The sequence below is a fragment of the Furipterus horrens genome, unplaced genomic scaffold (genome assembly GCF_987537825.1).
Source record: "Furipterus horrens unplaced genomic scaffold, mFurHor1.1.pri manual_scaffold_2, whole genome shotgun sequence".
Classification (NCBI taxonomy): domain Eukaryota; kingdom Metazoa; phylum Chordata; class Mammalia; order Chiroptera; family Furipteridae; genus Furipterus; species Furipterus horrens.
In genome coordinates, this window is record NW_028327172.1 from 202762832 (window position 1) to 202779192 (window position 16361).

The window sequence follows — 16361 nt, forward strand, 5'->3', positions numbered from 1 at the left end:
GGGCCAGCAGGAGCTGGGGGTGGTCTCTCCTACAACCTGACTTCTTGAAGAGTCAGCCTTCTGCAGACTGGCTTGTCCGAGCAGCCATGGCAGGACTCCTAAAATGATCTGGGAGGACTGGAGTTTTCCAGTATTTCCAGCTGAAGAAGTCAAGTCCCCAACTGGCCTCTCCCTCTACATTAAAGATCTGTGATTTTGTAGATTCCAGATATCCCCTAGAAGGATAAACCACTGTAACAAGGCCTATCCCCAGCTCCCACCATTTGGACTCCTCATCCCTGATGTTATGACATCAGCTCGTCTATCAGCAACAACCAGGGTGCCCTTCTCAGATTTTGTGCAGCCCAGGCCTCAGTTCATTAGTATATACAATTCATTTATTGCACGGAGAGGAAGGAGCTGGCGGTCTGATGGAGGCCCGCATGAATCTTCTCCATGGACCACCACTTCTGGCTGTGAGGAGCCCCTGGGATAGGAGGTCTAACATGGCTCATGTTATAAATTGTCTCCCTAAAATTCATATGCTGAAATTCTAACCCCCAATACCTCAGAATGTGACTGCATTTGGAGATGGGTCCTTTAAAGAAGTGATTCACCTCTTAAAAGGTGAAAGGGGGCCATGAAGGTGGACCCTAACCCAACACAGCAGGTATTTTATAAGAAGGGGAAACTGGGCACACAGAGAGATGACCATGGGAAGAGGCAGCAGCGGGGTGGCCGTCAGCAAGCCCAGAAGAAGCCTCGGAGGAAACAGGCCCTGCCGGCACCTTGACTCTGAACCTTGACCCTTGAACCTGCAGAACTATGGAAATCAATTTGTTGTTGAAGCTCCCTAGGCTGGGGTATTTTATTATGCAGCTCTAGCTGACATCTTGCCTTCCCAAAGGGTGCAGGGCTCAGAGGGCCACTGTCGTTCCTAAGAACCAAAACCAACCCAAGCTGGCCAGAGAAGACAGAGCCTCAGGAATGCCCCTTCCCTTCCACGACACCAGTGTGCCAGCCAGCACTGAGAACACACACAAAGCCCTCCCACCTGCTCCTCCACCTCGTGCCCCGCAGCTGCTTCTGTCTCTAATTTCATCCCTCAATAAGAAAACACACAAATGACATAAGCAGGTGAGAAGATGAATGGCGACCAAGGGGGGTTTCAGCTGAAAAATTCCCCGGAGTGGGACCGGCAGACCCTGACCTAATTCTGCAGGTGTTTCCCTGGGTGCCTTCCTGGTGTAGGGTTGCCAGATAAAACACAAGATAACACCAAAATTAGAATTTCAGGTGAGCAATGAGTAATGTTTTCGGAGAACATGTCCTGTGCAGTGTTGTATTTTTATCTGCTGGATCTGACAGCCACATCCAGGGGCACAGTGGGGCAGGGGTGGGGTTGGAAAGGAAGGTCAGGAAATGGATTGAGAGGTGAGGAAACCAATATGATCATGAGCAGCCCGCACAGGACACAGGGACCGGCTCAGAGCAGGCACCGAGCCAGTTTGGGGGAAAAGGGCCACCTCTGCGTGTTGTGTCTCTGGCCGGGACAGAAGGGGCTGGAGACTGTCACCGTCTCTGCCACCTCCCAGTCAGAGTCAAATCAAAGAATCCCAGTTGTATTTGTTTCTGTTGCTTAAAACAAGACAGTGTATTATCTTACAGTTCTGGAGGTCAGAAGTTTGAAATGAGTCTCCCTGAGCTAAAATCCAGGTGTTAGGAGGACTGCGTTCCTTCTGGAAATTTTAGGGGAGAACCTATTTCTTACCTTTTCCAGTTCCTTGAGGCCTCATGTCCTTTCATCTTCAAGGACAGCAGTACAGCATCTTCAAATCGGTCTCCACCACCTCCTGCTCTCCCCTGTACCCTCCCCCACTTTTCTTTCTTTTCTCCCTCCCTCCCTGCCTCTCTCTCCTTCTACCACGTCTGACCCTCCTGTCTCCCCTTTACAAAGGCCCTTGTGATTACATTGATCCACCTGGATAATGGCTAAGTACCCACAGGTTCTGGGGATTAGAACATGGACATCTTCACGGGCCCTTTTCTTATCTACTGCAGCTTTTCTTCCCTGCGACATCTGCCACCCTGCCAAGGCTGCTGTGAGGAGGAAGACAAAGTCTGACCAGGCCCCACGGCTCCTCGATATTCACAAGGACAGTGCTGGCAAATCCAGGTGCTGCGTTCTTGGGGGGCTGAGACTCAGGCACGGCCGTGAGAGGCCGAAGGGAAGGCGGAGGTCCCAGCAGATGGAAGAGACAGATCTGAAGTTGAAATAAACACACTCAGGCCCGTCTCTTCTGAACACGCTCCTCAGCCTACCCTGTGGGGACATTTCTGATACTCCCACATCACCTGAAATAGGGGCTTTCAACCAGGTCCCACTTGGTTTGGGTGGAGAGAGCACAGTGTTCTTTTTCTGGGGTCTCCTTGAGCCCTGCACCGTCTCCACCACAGCTCCGCTGGCAGACCGCTGGGGACAGAGACTCCGGTGCTTCAGAACAGAGGCTGTTCATTTGTAACAAAGCACCACAAACTCGAAGGCTTAAACAAGAGATATTTATTTTCTCACAGTGCTGGAGGCAGCAAGTCCAAGATCTGTGAGTCAGCAGGGTGGGCTCCTGGCCTCCCCTGGCTCCTGGCAGTTTGCTGACCATCCTTGGCGTTCTTTGGCTTGTAGATCCATCCATCACCCCATCTCTGCCTTCATCTTCACATGGAGTTCTCCCCATGCTTGTGCCTCTGAGTCCAAACATCCCCTTTTACCAAGACACCTGTCATATTGGATTACAGCCCACACTAAATGACCTTGTTTGAACTAATTATATCTGCAAGCACCCCATCGCCAAATAAGGTCACATTCTGAGCTACAGGGGGTTTATAATTTCACATATGAATTTGAGGGGTACACAATTCGACCCATAACGACAACGTAGAGATTTCAATCTCCTGATTTCACGGCTCTCTATGGAACAGTCACAAATAACTACACCTGTGAAGCAGTTGCCTGTCTCTCTCATAAAATGCCCATACCCTCTCGTCCGGCAGCCACATCAGAATGCACGTTCAGACGTGCCCGTCCCTTCCTCGTCCTCATAGCTCCTTAAGGTGGGTTTCATTCACCTCATTCTATAGTCGAGACTCAAAGAGATTGAGGGACCTGCCCAGAGCCACATCTGTCACTGAGGGCAGAGCATGGAGCGTTGGCCCCTTCAGAGGAGGGACAGGTCAGTAAGGCTCAGGAATGGGACTCGCCAAGGAATGCCCCCAGTAGGAAACTGAGTCCCCTGCAGGGTATCAAGCAGGTGCCTGAGTCTGGACTCTTCTGGGAAATTCTCAGAATTTGATGCAAGAAGTGCTACCAGCCAGGGAAGAGTTCACTGAGCACTAGCACACGGGAAGTGTGAGCGGAGGGGGAGGCCAGGTTCCAGAGACAGAAGAGTCTACGTTTGTGCCTCTAGAAGGAAAATATGGTCTCAGGTCATGCTCACACATACACAAGGACTTGGTATCTGCCATTCAAAGCTCCCAGATAGCACTCCACTTTTGAAAGTGTAGTTTCTTATAACCAGATAAATAGGGCAACTGCCCCAGCTCCAAGCAGGGGTCCCCTGGTAAAAATCAATAGGAAGTGAAACCTTATTCTCAAACACGAGTTTGCAGGAGAACGTGGGAAGACTTTGCTACAAATTCAGGTTCCTGGGCCTCATCCCGAGGGTTTGGTGTAGGGCTCAGGACTGTGCAGTATTAACAACCTGCAGGTGCTGTTTCCGCAGGTGGTTCATGGGATGCACTTTCAGAATCTGTTCTGCAACTTTCTGCGCTTCAGAAGTTTCCCGACAAGAATTTATGGGGCAGCAGCTGTTACCCCAGCCCCCTGCCTGTGAGCCACTGGGGGGCGACCGAGTCACAGGCTGCGACTGAGCAAGGAGTCCAGGGGTCCCGGCAGGGAAAAGAATTTTCCACGGACGTTATGGGCTGAAGGATGGAACTGGGGCATTACCAGGGAGAGCTATGCTGGCTACTTTAGCACGTCCTAGCCAACGTGGAGAGCACTTCTGTGGGAACAAGCAGAAAGGTGGCGGGGTGTCATGTGGCGGCCACACGCAAGGCTACTCGGGTTCATTTGGATCCCTCCGCTGGCTCGCTGTGAACACCCTCTGGCTTCAGTACTCTCAGCTGTGAGATGGGGGAGGAGGGCAGTGTCCATTCGGAGGGAAGCGGAGAGTAAAGCAGGTCATCCTACCGTATCACTGACCAAATCAAACGTGCTCAAAGTTGTCAGCTAACATTGTTGGAATTGTTACTTTGGCCCCTGGCAAGCTCGGAAAGAGCAAAGTTCGCACACGAGATGCTCAATAAATATTTGTTGCATCCGATGACGCATGTACCTACCACCACCTAACCACATTTCTTTACGTCTGTAAACCTTGCTCTGGGGCTGATCCTGTCTTCAGCCTTAGTTCCAAAGCACCGGCGGGGGGGGGGGGGGGGGGGGCCTGGTGCTCTTGACCGTCCTCAGGGTCCTCCGCTTAGGGTTTGCCCAGGGTAGGTACCATGACACCCACCAGCCCCCCAAGTCACTAGAACAAAAGTCCAGATGTAGATGGATTTCATGGGACAGTTGTATTCTTTCCCTTACCCTTCCCCCTCGTCCGGTAAAAGTGGCCTCACCAGGGCTTCATTGCCCACAACACTGGAAAGGCAGCCCTGCTAATTCTTCATTCTGAGGCTCCTTCACCCTAATGACTGAGTGATAAACACATGTGGGCTTCTCCCTCCTTTCCCCGCCAGTGCCCACGTGGTGCACGAGTGGATCCAGACGGTAGCTGCCCAGCTGCCCTGGAGAGCGAGGAGGTCGGGCAGTGAGCCCCGCCGCTGGCAGGCGCAGCAGGGCAGCTTGGCCTGGGTAATTTTTTCCTAATGTGAACGGGGTCCTGCTGATTCACGCAGGCACTGTAATCAGGAACCAGCACGACCAGGGGAAGAAAAACGCTGCTGTCCCGCAGCCCTTGCCGGTCTCCGTTCCTTTGTTTACCTAGGTGGGTGCCGAGCTGCCAGCAAATTGCAATATTGAAGCCAAAGGTGAGAGGCTCTGCGCATGCGCGCTGCAGAGCAAACAGGAAAATGTGTTTAGGTCTGCCCTTGTCAGTTCTGATCTGTCAATTTCTTGTTTCTAGTTGGGCAATGACAAAATACACTGATTATCTATGAAAATTACCATTGATATTGAATTTCCTGTGAACCCAAGTTGACCAATAGACACTTGAGCAGGAAATACGTGCTTAACATGTGTCACTGAGTTTTGCATGATTTGTCACACAGCATTACTGTAGCCGTAGCTGACTGATGCGTTGCCCTTTTCCCCGTGCCCCATTACCTCTCTCTGTGTGTCTCCCATCCTTTACCCTCCGCCTTCTCCCTATCAAATTCTTTCACCCTAAAGGGCTGAAGTCAACTTCTTACCTCTTAGACTGAATTTCAGTGACAGACTTCCCTTCCAAATATAGGTGCTTGTTCCAAGTCACTTGTGTCTTTGCATAAAGACAGACGTTGCTATCAGGATTTCGGGAATCAGCAAGTGGGTGAGAAAGGCATTTCCAGCTTGGGGACATCATTCTTGGGTTCCCTGCTGTCAAATTCCATGCAGCCTAGGGTGAGACAGAGCCCAACAGAGAGCTGGTTTTTAAGGAGAACTCAGAATTCTGACAGACTGTGGAAGAAGGGCTCAGCAAAAGCCGTGCACCTGTTTCCTTCTATCATTTTCTCTGAAAAAGTTGAAGAATGGGCTGGCAATTCTAGTTGGGTGTCTAAAGACTTCCCCTCCTTGCCATCCCTCCCTTAAATTTGGCCAGATCCCCAGTCCAAAGAGCAGCGTGTGTTCAGGAAGATGATTAATGTTAGCAGGAGGTTCCAGAGAATCTCTCAGGGCCCTTTTATTAAATATAAAAACCCATGTTTAAATATCATGTCAAAGGTATGACACAGACCAACACGATCCAAGACAGACCGTTGGCTCTAATCTTCAGTAACTAGATGTTCTTCAAGTTGTGACTTCTGGGCCTAAAGCCTCTCAAGATTTTCCGAGAAGGCTCATTCTACTCAAGGAAGAAGTCGGCAAAGGCTGACAAAGCCCATCTTTTTCTTTCCATCATCTGTTCTTAATGGCAAAGGCAGTGGTTTTCATGTTGGGGTATAGTCCACAGTGGGGTCAAAATTTTTCCCCATAGAAGGCAACCATCCCTGACTGCCTGGCCTGGGCTAGAGAGCGCAACTATGTTCTCCCATAGGACCCCAACTTCAGGTTATTTATTCATTCCCTTAATAAGGAGTTATTGAGACCGGCTGTGTGCCAGACTCAGCTTTGGGACCTGGGGACACATGGAGCACAGATGATACTCAGGTCCCTGGGTTAGATTCTGGAGGTAGAGAGACAGACAACATCCAAGTAAATACGCGAGTGCTTTGGTAACAAGGACTGTGAAGAAAATAAAGCAGGGTGATGTGATACACATGAATAAAAGGGGTGCATCTCAATTAGGTAGGGTGGTCGGGGGATAGCAGAAGTGGAAGTTTCCACACTGCTTATCCTGCAATGGTGCCTCTCCTAGGTCCTTCCTGCACGTTTGCTCATCTAATCCTCACAGCAATCCCATGGGGGGCAGGGGAGTTGCTGCTCTCACCCTTATGCAGATGAGGAAACTGAGTCACAGAGAAGTAAAGTACCTTGCCCTGTATCACATAGCCGACAGGTGGAGGAGCTGGAGCGCAGGTCCGGGTGTTGGTTCCATTGTCCATACTCTCACCTAAAGTGCATAGCATGGCCTCCTGCAGCAGGTCACACAGGAGCTATAGCCTGAGAAAGGGCCAGTCATGTAAAGGTCTGGGTAAGAGAGTCCCAGACAAAGGGACAAGGAGATCACTGCCGTCCTCAGTGCGCTGTTACTATTTTGCATGTGAACATGAATTTGAGTATGCTATAAAGGGAATGGGGATATCTCAATGGCAAGAAATAATGAAGATAGAAAGGAGAGTGTTTTTTCTAAAATGGTGAGTTATTTTTATGAGACAAAGTTCCTTGTGTGTTCTCCTCCTCCTCCTCCTCCCCCCCCCCCCAAGACATAAGGAAGGTGTGGACGGGAGGGGCAGCAATGGACACAGTGAGAAGTGGCAGTGCTGGGGTATGCTTCCACTCTAGGGTGGGGGTTCTCATTGAAGTGGCACCTTTTCTGCTAAACTATGAGCTCTCTGGGGGCCATGTCTTTGTTGCTGACCTATGTCTTAATGCCTCATACAATGCTTCATTCATAGATCTTTTGTTTGGGTTAATGAATTAGTTAACTTATTAATATGCATTGGACCAGTCTGATGTTGGCTTGGATCCCAAATCCTTTACCTGTGAATTGTTCAACCTCAGGCAAGTTACCAAACTTCTCTGATCCTCACATTCATTTCCTGTACAACGGGGATAATAAGACAACCACAGGATTGGGTGAAGAAAGAATTAAATGAGATATCATTTTGTAAAAAAGTAAGTTTGCCATAGAATTGGTCCTACAGAAATGTTGGTATCTAACTTCTTTCCCTACTACATGTTGTACGAACCGGAGTTGTTCCAGTGACATGAACTCATTGTAGTACCTAGAGTTTAGAGGACTCTGAGCCCTTGGTCCTTGAGGTGTAATCTAAGGACTAACCAACTCATCAGTATCCCATGGGAGCTGCTTAGAAATAAACTCAGACTCCACTCCATTGAATCAGAATTTCTGTAGGAGGGTCCTTGTTATTTAATAAGCAACGCCCCCCTTCTTGGGTGATTCTCATCATGGAAGAGAAGATTGAGATAGTTTGAGCATGCTCTAGGCCAGGGTACCTTCTATTTTATACTGTCCCAGGCCCACGGACTCCAACCCACTACCACTGGTGCTTACTGCCTGGGCCTCTGCACATCACTGCTAACCCGCTTCCCGGCTGCCTGGGCTCGGACACCTGCCACTCCTAGCTGAGCCCCCAGTGAGTTGACCAGTCCCCTAGATGTCCATGCTGGACCAGTCAGCTGAGTGTGAGAGGGTCCAGTAGCATCGTGTACAACAGGACTCTGAGCCTGGCTGGCTGGCTGGCTGAACAGCATCACAGCGCCCATGAGAAGTGCCTTTTCCCCTGCAAATCTTCCTACCTCACCTGCTGTACCAAGGAAACGGGATGGAGCTGGATCCTGACTGGCTGTGGAAGGCGGCCATATTTCTGAATCATCAACCACATAAACAAAACCTAAAATAGAAGCCGAACACTAGCCTATCAAACACGTTCCAGGTCTGTCTGTGCTCATTAATCAACTCTAAGCCCAAGTGTCATAACATTTTATTTCTTCATTTCTAAGATACAATCAAACCTTCCAGAAACTGTTTATTCTCGGTGCAGAACTCACTTCAGTAAGGTGTGGAAACTGCTTTGCTTTCTTGTGCTCATTGGGGTGGTTAAGCAAGCTGAAATAAGAATGCTTGCGTAGCACTGTAACACCTTTGTCTTGACCCTCAATGCACCTGCTTTTCAATGGGATGATGACCAAAGTAATCATATGCTAAAACATACCTTCAAGGGCGGGGACCCTGTCTGCCATGGCCGCCCACCGGGCACAAAGTAGGCACTCGATTTCTATTTTCTAATAAATGCCATAATGCATAAAGATGTAAATGGACGTTACACAGATGAGGACCAGAGGCCACCTACAATTCACGTTTTTATCCAGAGCTGCTGGCGGGGACGCCTTGAGTGTGCTAGCGCTGGCATTCAGGCTTTGTCATTCAAAGTATGTCCCAGGCCAAGTTCAAACTTGCTGCCATCTCCTGGCCAACACTTAACATTAACTTTACCTCCAATACTTAAATGTTAACTTAGCTCGTGTGAAACTTAAAACATTTATGGATAAAGGGTGGCTTTTCCTTCCTATTGTGAAGATTGGTAGAGGAGAAGCTTTTGTAAGAGGGTGTACCGGCTGCCACGCAAGAAGAACAAAGACCTACAAGGGTGCCCCTGCAAAATGTGTGTTTTCTATTGTTATGACTGCGAGGAAACAGCGTATCATTTTCATTTCCCCTCAGCCCAGACTCCTGTGTCCTAATTTCCGGCCCCTGGGCAGAGTCAGGGCTTTGTGCAGGCCCATGGCTCACTGCCACGCGGACGCGGCGTGCGCCCCGCCCCGTTGTCTGCCCGGAGCAGGTGAGAACGTGGCAGCGTGGGAGAACAGAGCTGTGGTGTGCGGCTGGGGGTTCCAGAGCGTGGACAGACGGGGCGCCATGGCTTTCTTTCCCAAACGTCCCGAGGAAGCGCGCGGGTCCCCCCGTCTGTCTCACCCTGGAAATCAAAGTTTCTGTCTCACACATGCATCTCCCAGTACTCATCACAGGTCCCGGCAGGTAGCAAGCACTCAGTAAACAGGCGTGGCACATCGGTACGTGATGTGTTTATGAAAATCATCTATGGCAAGAAGAACATTTCTGGTTTACGCCAGGAGAGAATGTCTCGACCTGGCAATGGAAGTACTGGGGAACCTGATGCGGCTCCCACGGCGAACCCAGAACTCCCACGGTCTCCCTGCCTGAGCTCAGGCTTTCACCTCATTTGTGTCATTCTCAGGTAAGAGGGTGGCAGCTGTTCAGCCTCCACCCAGCCTTCCAAGTTCACACGGATCAGAGAGGAAAGAGCCAACTGGGCTGTTGCCAGGTTCCCGGGAATCACTCCGGCTGGACCGGCTTTCCTCACCTTACCAACCCTGAGCCAATCTCTGTAGGTGGAAAAATGCGGTGCTTTGATTGGTTTATATCTGGGTCACGTGCTCTGCCCCAACTCTCCGAAATGCTTTCCCACACTGACCACGAGGATGAGCAGAGAAGGAGGGGAGTACCCCTTATAAAAATCTGTTCTATTGAGGGGAGGGGAAGATGTCGCGGAGAAAACACACACGGCCTGTACCATCAGAGTCAGGGAGATGGTCATAACAGCAACAATGACAAACATTTATGGGGCTAACAACCATTGGCGACCGTTTTAAGCACTTTACAAATATTCGTGCGATCCCGGTACCAAGCCCATGGAGTGGTTGTATCCTTAGTCCTCACTTTACAGATGAAGCACAGAGAGGTCAAGTAACTTGCCCAAGTTTTCACAGCCAAAAATGGCAGAACCAGGAATCAGACCCAGGCATCCAACTACGAAGTCCATACTTATCTTTTTGGTTTTTTTTTTTTTTTAAGTCCATACACTTAAGTACAGCACATGTAAAAACTGCCGAGAAAGCCCAGAAAGGGGACCAATTAGGGGGCAGCACTTTAGCTGACACCCAGGACACATAGTAGGTGTTCTGTAACTACTTGTCAAGTGTCTAAATGGTGCACTGGTTTCACCCACGTGCATTTAATATCTTCAGGCTGCAAGTAACTTGATTTCTAGGAAAATACTTCATACTATGTTTGTGTCCTCCCAGGCTGGAGGCTCCGAGGGGGTGCCGCCATTTTTATTTTTAGGAAGAAATGAATAAGTGATCACAACTGGAAGAAATATCCTCTCCTCCCCACCTCCTCCATCCACCTTAAATTTTGACTCTAGGCAGTAATTCTAGAAACTACTTTTCTGGGTGATCTTGATAACATTTCCCGGATCTGCTCTTCTGGGAAAGCGTTCTTCAGAGACCACATCTACGCCACCTGCCACCAATAGACAGGGGCTGCCAGGTCCCATATGCCATAGACCTAGGCACGAAGATCTAAGCACGTACCTCCTGTCCTCTCGAGCAGGTGAGGGCCCCGGATCCTGAGGGGTGTGGGGGAGAGCAGGCTGTTGGTCTGAAGCTGGTCACTCCCCTGGCCAGTGTCTGCTGGGCACCAGGTGGGGGTTCCCCAAGCTTGGAATGAGTGACTCTGCTGGGTGATGCTTCTCCTCTAAGTAAGCTCCGTGCTTGGGCCTGAGCCGGACCCAGGAGTGACAGACATACACGCAGCATTCACTCACGCCCCATTCCTTTACCCATCATTTCACTGACACTTATTTGAGCAATTACCAAGTGCTAGTCACACTTTCAGGTGCCTGGGGTTTGAAAGAGGGACAAAGATTCTCCCCCAACCCCTTCCCCATACTCTTGTGCCATAAGACACCTGCTCCTTCTCCCGTGAAGCTACTCTCTTAAGGAATTAGGCATCACCCAAATAATCTCATACAGAGGGACAGGAAGCTGAGTGACAGGGAACACCTCCCAGACTGAGTGCGGTAGAGTGAGAGCTCAGGTGAAGTGTGGAGGCAGAAGGCAGAGACAGAGGAGAGGTGCTGAATGAGGAGGGATGGACGGGGGCAGTGTGGGTGACACAGGAGTGGGGAGAGTGGAAAGAGGTGAGGCCAGACGGACAAACAGCGTCCGGACCCTGAAAGATTTTATTTCATTTGTTGGGAATTCTGTCTTTTACACTCTGACACTGACGATCCAGTTATGGCTAATGGGTTTAAGAGAAAGAGATGTGATCCTGTTTCTATGTTATAAGGTTTGAAAGTGGTGTGAAAAACCAGAGCAGATAAGGAGAGAAGCATTAGAGGCTACTGGAGGAGTCCACCTGAGAGATGATGAAGGTCTGGTCAAGGGAGAGGGCACAAAAACCAGATGGCGATGTGACCAGAGCCGATTCAGAAGTGGATTTTCCACTCACCCTTATTCCACTCAGGACAATTTTAAGACTTCATGGGCCCTAGGCACTTGTTTTTCTTGGCGGCCACTGCCCCCATTCATATAAAATATCCACATCCTCCATTAAACATGCCTTTATGGTAAAAATATTTGTTTGAAAAGATTTTTATAATTTTGCCTTTCAAATTATTTAGCTATACATATATCTAATACTTTTAATTTGCAAATGGTCAGTTTCTTGGCAGTCACCAGGTATTCCCAAAATTCCAGCCAAAGGAGCAAATGTAACCTATGACGTGTCTCCCAGTGTGGCTTGTGGCTGAGTCTCTCCAATCTCTGTCCCCTCGTCATGTGGCCTTTTCTTCTCCCTCCAGACGTCTCTTACAAGAACACTCGTCATTGGATTTTGATCCCACCTGGATAATCCAGGATGCTGTCTTGATCCTTAACTTTAATTACGTCTACAAAGACCTTTTTCCCAAGAAATGTCACATTCTCAAGTTCTGAGGACAAGCATGTGGATATACTTTCTGGGCCATTATTCAACCCATTACATGTGGATACACAATTTGTTTAGTCTTCAGTCAGTTGATGAACATTTGAGTTGTTTCTAGTTTGTGGACATTATACATACAGCTGCTTGAAACACCCATAGGACTTTGCACAGCCCTGTGCTTTCATTTCCCCGGGGTGTGGAATTAGGGGCTATTTCTTTATACTATACCAGGTCCTTCAAACAAACAAACAAAAAAGGAAGTAGCCCATCCCTCTCTGTCCATCTCTGAGGGGCTGGACCTGGGACCTCCGTTCCCCGACTCTCACTCTATGTCTGCTCTGCCCTAGCTTTAGGCAACTTCAGGTCTGTGGCCCCTGCCCCTTCCCCACACCCCTGTCAAAGCAGTAGAGGAAATGTCTGGGCAGGGAATGGGGTCCTAATCTCATTTCCTGGGGCTTGCTTCCTTGTGCTCCAGGCTCAGATGTGGCAGTTTCTCTTTCTGTTACAGGTCCTGGCTCGTGAGCCCACGGTGGCCACAGGAAGCCACAGATAGATGGGTCTGCTGGGGTGCATGCCCCTGCCAGCTGGTTCTAGGTTCCCAGCCAAGCTGGCCAAAGCAGGCTGATGGGAGACCTGCTAAAATGCAATTTGATAATCAATCTGTAATTTGGTTATCTCAAAAAATAAATGAACAATCAATACTGCTAATTTCCCACAGACTCCCCTGCTGAGATGGGATGCTGAGCTGAGCCTGGCTTGTTTGTCTACACATGTTCTCCTGGGGTTCAAGTCTTCAGTTTAACATCAACATTTGCTTTTGAATCTTTTTTTTTTCTCCTTCATTATTTGCTTCTGCTTGTCCTTGCCAAGTATGAGAACACCCGGATGCTGGGGCCCGTATATTCTGGCTCTCGGCCTCTGAGATCCTGCACACCTGTGTGACCCTCAAATGTCACCTTATCTCACACTGATGAGGACACATTCCAACTCCAAGAGATGAAAGGGCCAATGACGTTGTTTAGAACAGAGGCTGGCTGGTGACCTCACCTGTTCCCCAGAGAAGGCTACTTCCTACCCTGCAGGTGAGAAGGCTCCCACTGCTGGCCGCTGAGTCCTGATTGTCTCCACCTCCTGGTCCCCACTCAGAAGCTCTGAGCTCTGTCCTTGACCTTCTGGCTGTATTGCCAGCACTAAGCCTGTCAATGCTGTGCATGAGCAACATTTCTGGGGATTTCTCCCTTTATTTTGCTTCTCTCCACTCACCTCGCGTAGACAATCCCACTCCCTAGAAGAAACTTGGGTGTTGTTTCGCTTAGATCTAAAATCCCAGTGGAGGGAAGAAAACATGGCCTTCCCAGAGCCAGGCCCATTCAGAGGAACAGCAAGTTCCTCTGCAGACGCCACTCCTTTAGGCTTTTGTGATAATTTAATCTGAATTTGTAGAATTGCTCTCATGAGTAAGGGAACCTAATAAAAGTGAGGGTTTTGCCTCCCCCTCCAACCAAAAAGTTTTAAAACTTAGGAGCTATTCAATGTTCTTCTAATTTCTGGGTATAGCAATTTTGTCTTGGATGCGAAAGGGCTCTGGATTTGACACGTCCCATACCGCAGGCCAACGTGTATTGTGTCCAGAGTTGTATGTGAACATTTCAGTTTCCTGACAGGCCACATTATCAGCCTGTAATGAGACTTGACTTGCCCATCTGTGACTTGGTACAGAAGGCTTTCTCGAGGGTAAAGAGGAATTTCAATTCTGTGCTCAAAAACCAGTGAGGCTAATTCTAAAAACATTACTCCTGAATTCACAGTGACTTGGAAAACGTCAGTAAAAAATAATCAATGTATGGACTAAAGAGGCACTTGACTCATTTTGTCAATCACTGCCATTTGCCTGGGGACACACTAGGCCCTTGCTACTTAAAGTGGGGTTTCACCTGGGAGCTTGTTAGAAGTGCAGGAGGTGGAGACCCACACTGCAGACACCCTCACCTGGGGGGTCACACACACACACACACACACACACACACACGTGTGAGAAGTGCTATTTAAAACAGGGACTGCCCAGGGCTCAGTCTTGGACCCTTGTCTACCTTTTTGCCTCCCTCAGTAACCTCATTTGGCTTATGGGTTTTAACACCATCTGTACGTGACTGACTCCCAGCAGACTTTACCGTGACCTCCAGATATGGAGGTCTAACTGCTTACTGCACACCTGAAACCTAATCGATATCTCAATGAACATACCTAAAACATACCCACCTGCAACCTGCTCCTCTCCCCGTTTCCTCTCCACCTTCAGTCTTCCCAATCTTGGTCAACGGTACCTCATTTTTGTGGTTGGTTGCCACTCCTTAATCAAACCACGTGCTGAGCTGCACCAGGCCCCAGAGCTCCTGCCTGCCCTTGGCCTCAGCTGGGCTGGCTCTTCTCTGAGGGGCCCTTGCTAGAGACCCGACAGACCCCACCTAAGCAAGCAGAGCACTCCTGGCACTGGGATATTTCTAAGCATAATTCAGGCTTCCCTTCAATTCTGTGAGTTTCCACTGTTCTTACAAAAGCCCCTTCCTTTAAGTTAACCAGTTGTGACTTCTGACTTTTAGAACTCCAATAAGGGTGTACGTTTTTAAATCTTTGAAGTATTAAATGCAAAACCACCACATCACTTTTCTGGAATGAATAAGCAAAAATCAGACCTGAGAACTCTCACATTGACCCTGGAAGACCCACGCCACATGAAGTCATGGCCCCAACTGAGGACAACCCAAGCAAGTATCTGGGCGCTGAGCTGCAGAGGCAGGACCACGCACCACAGCTGAGCGCTTTTCATTTGTGCTCCCTCCTAATCATTCTGCCTCACCCCTCCGCCCCCCCACCAATGAGACCAGGGAACAGTGGAGAGCTGCAGAATCAGCCACCCCCCCAGATGACAACTCAATGGCATGTCGGAGTCTAGGACCTGAGTATCACCACAGGTAGGGGTCATTATTTCATACACAGGTCTCTTGACTTCTGGTCTCCCTAGAGCCAGCATATGCGGCCCAGAAACATACCTCGTTAGACTTGGCTATCAGTAAGACATTAAGATCTATTATCTTCACCTGGAAGATAGAAAATGTTTGAAGTGTCCAGGGTGATTCTCTCAAACACCTGGCATCTGGGTAGTACATTCAAGTTAAATAAGAGATTAAAAGCAGGGACTACATTCACTATGCTAGAGAGAATTTGATATACACCTAAATTTCATATTGGGTTGGCCAAAAATTTCATTTGTTTCTTTTTCCATAAAATAAAAGACACATTTTTCATTTTCACCAATAACTTTATTAATTTGGATATTTTGAGTATGTCAGCTGTCTCCCAGGATGTTGACTGTTCTCGATTACTGTCTTGATTTGATCTCTTAACAACTTCATCTGGTCTACCTGACCTTGGAGAATCATCCAGTGAAAAATCTCCAGCATGAAACTTTGCAAACCACTTCTGACACAGCACCTTCTCCATGCACTGCGTTTCAGTTGTCTTTTTAATTTTAAAAAAATAAAAACATTTAAATTTATTTTCAGAGAGAGAAAAAGGGAGAAAAATATCAATGTGTGGTTGCCTCTCAGGTGCCCTCAACTGGGACCTGGCCCACAACCCTGCATGTGCCCTGACTGGGAATCAAACCAGCGACCCTTTGGTTCGCAGGTGGGCGCTCAATCCACTGAGCCACACCAGCCAGGGTGTGTTTTTGCCTTTCTCAAAGTACTAAAATGTAATAAGCCGAAAATGCTGAGTATCTTCTTCCATCTTCAATATTAAAATGGCTACACAAAAATTTACCTACTTTTAAGTTTTTAAAAAATGCACGCTGATATGACAGCTGTCACAATACAATCTAACAAAATTGTTTCGAATGGAGTTAGAGACAAGTAAGTGCTATTAGAGCCATCTCATGGAAAACAAACTTTCTGGCAACCCAATACTTACCTTAATTTTTTCTTCTTCATAGAATAGCACATTTAAAGTGCCACCTCCCCAAAGCAAAAAAAAAGAAAAAAACCCTATAAATTTCAACAGTTATAAAATAACCTAACTGTTTAGTATGAATGTTTCTTGTAGTGAAAACCTGTCCCCTTTCTCTATTAGAGAATACTTGTCAGCCTTTCCTAGAAGCCAAGATGAGTCATAATCTCTACACGTGTGTCCCACATGTTTAACTAAACTATCGAACAC

At 48.4% G+C, this 16361-nt stretch overlaps 1 long non-coding RNA gene across 1 annotated transcript; it reads right to left on the minus strand.

Annotated features, from left to right (window-relative positions):
• Nucleotides 1–2520: 2520 nt before the first annotated feature.
• LOC150020285 (uncharacterized) lies at nucleotides 2521–5681 on the minus strand. Its single transcript, XR_016509337.1, has 2 exons — nucleotides 5446–5681; nucleotides 2521–2753 (listed from the first exon to the last, which is right to left on the minus strand). It is a non-coding gene; the product is annotated as an uncharacterized LOC150020285 (long non-coding RNA).
• Nucleotides 5682–16361: the final 10680 nt, after the last annotated feature.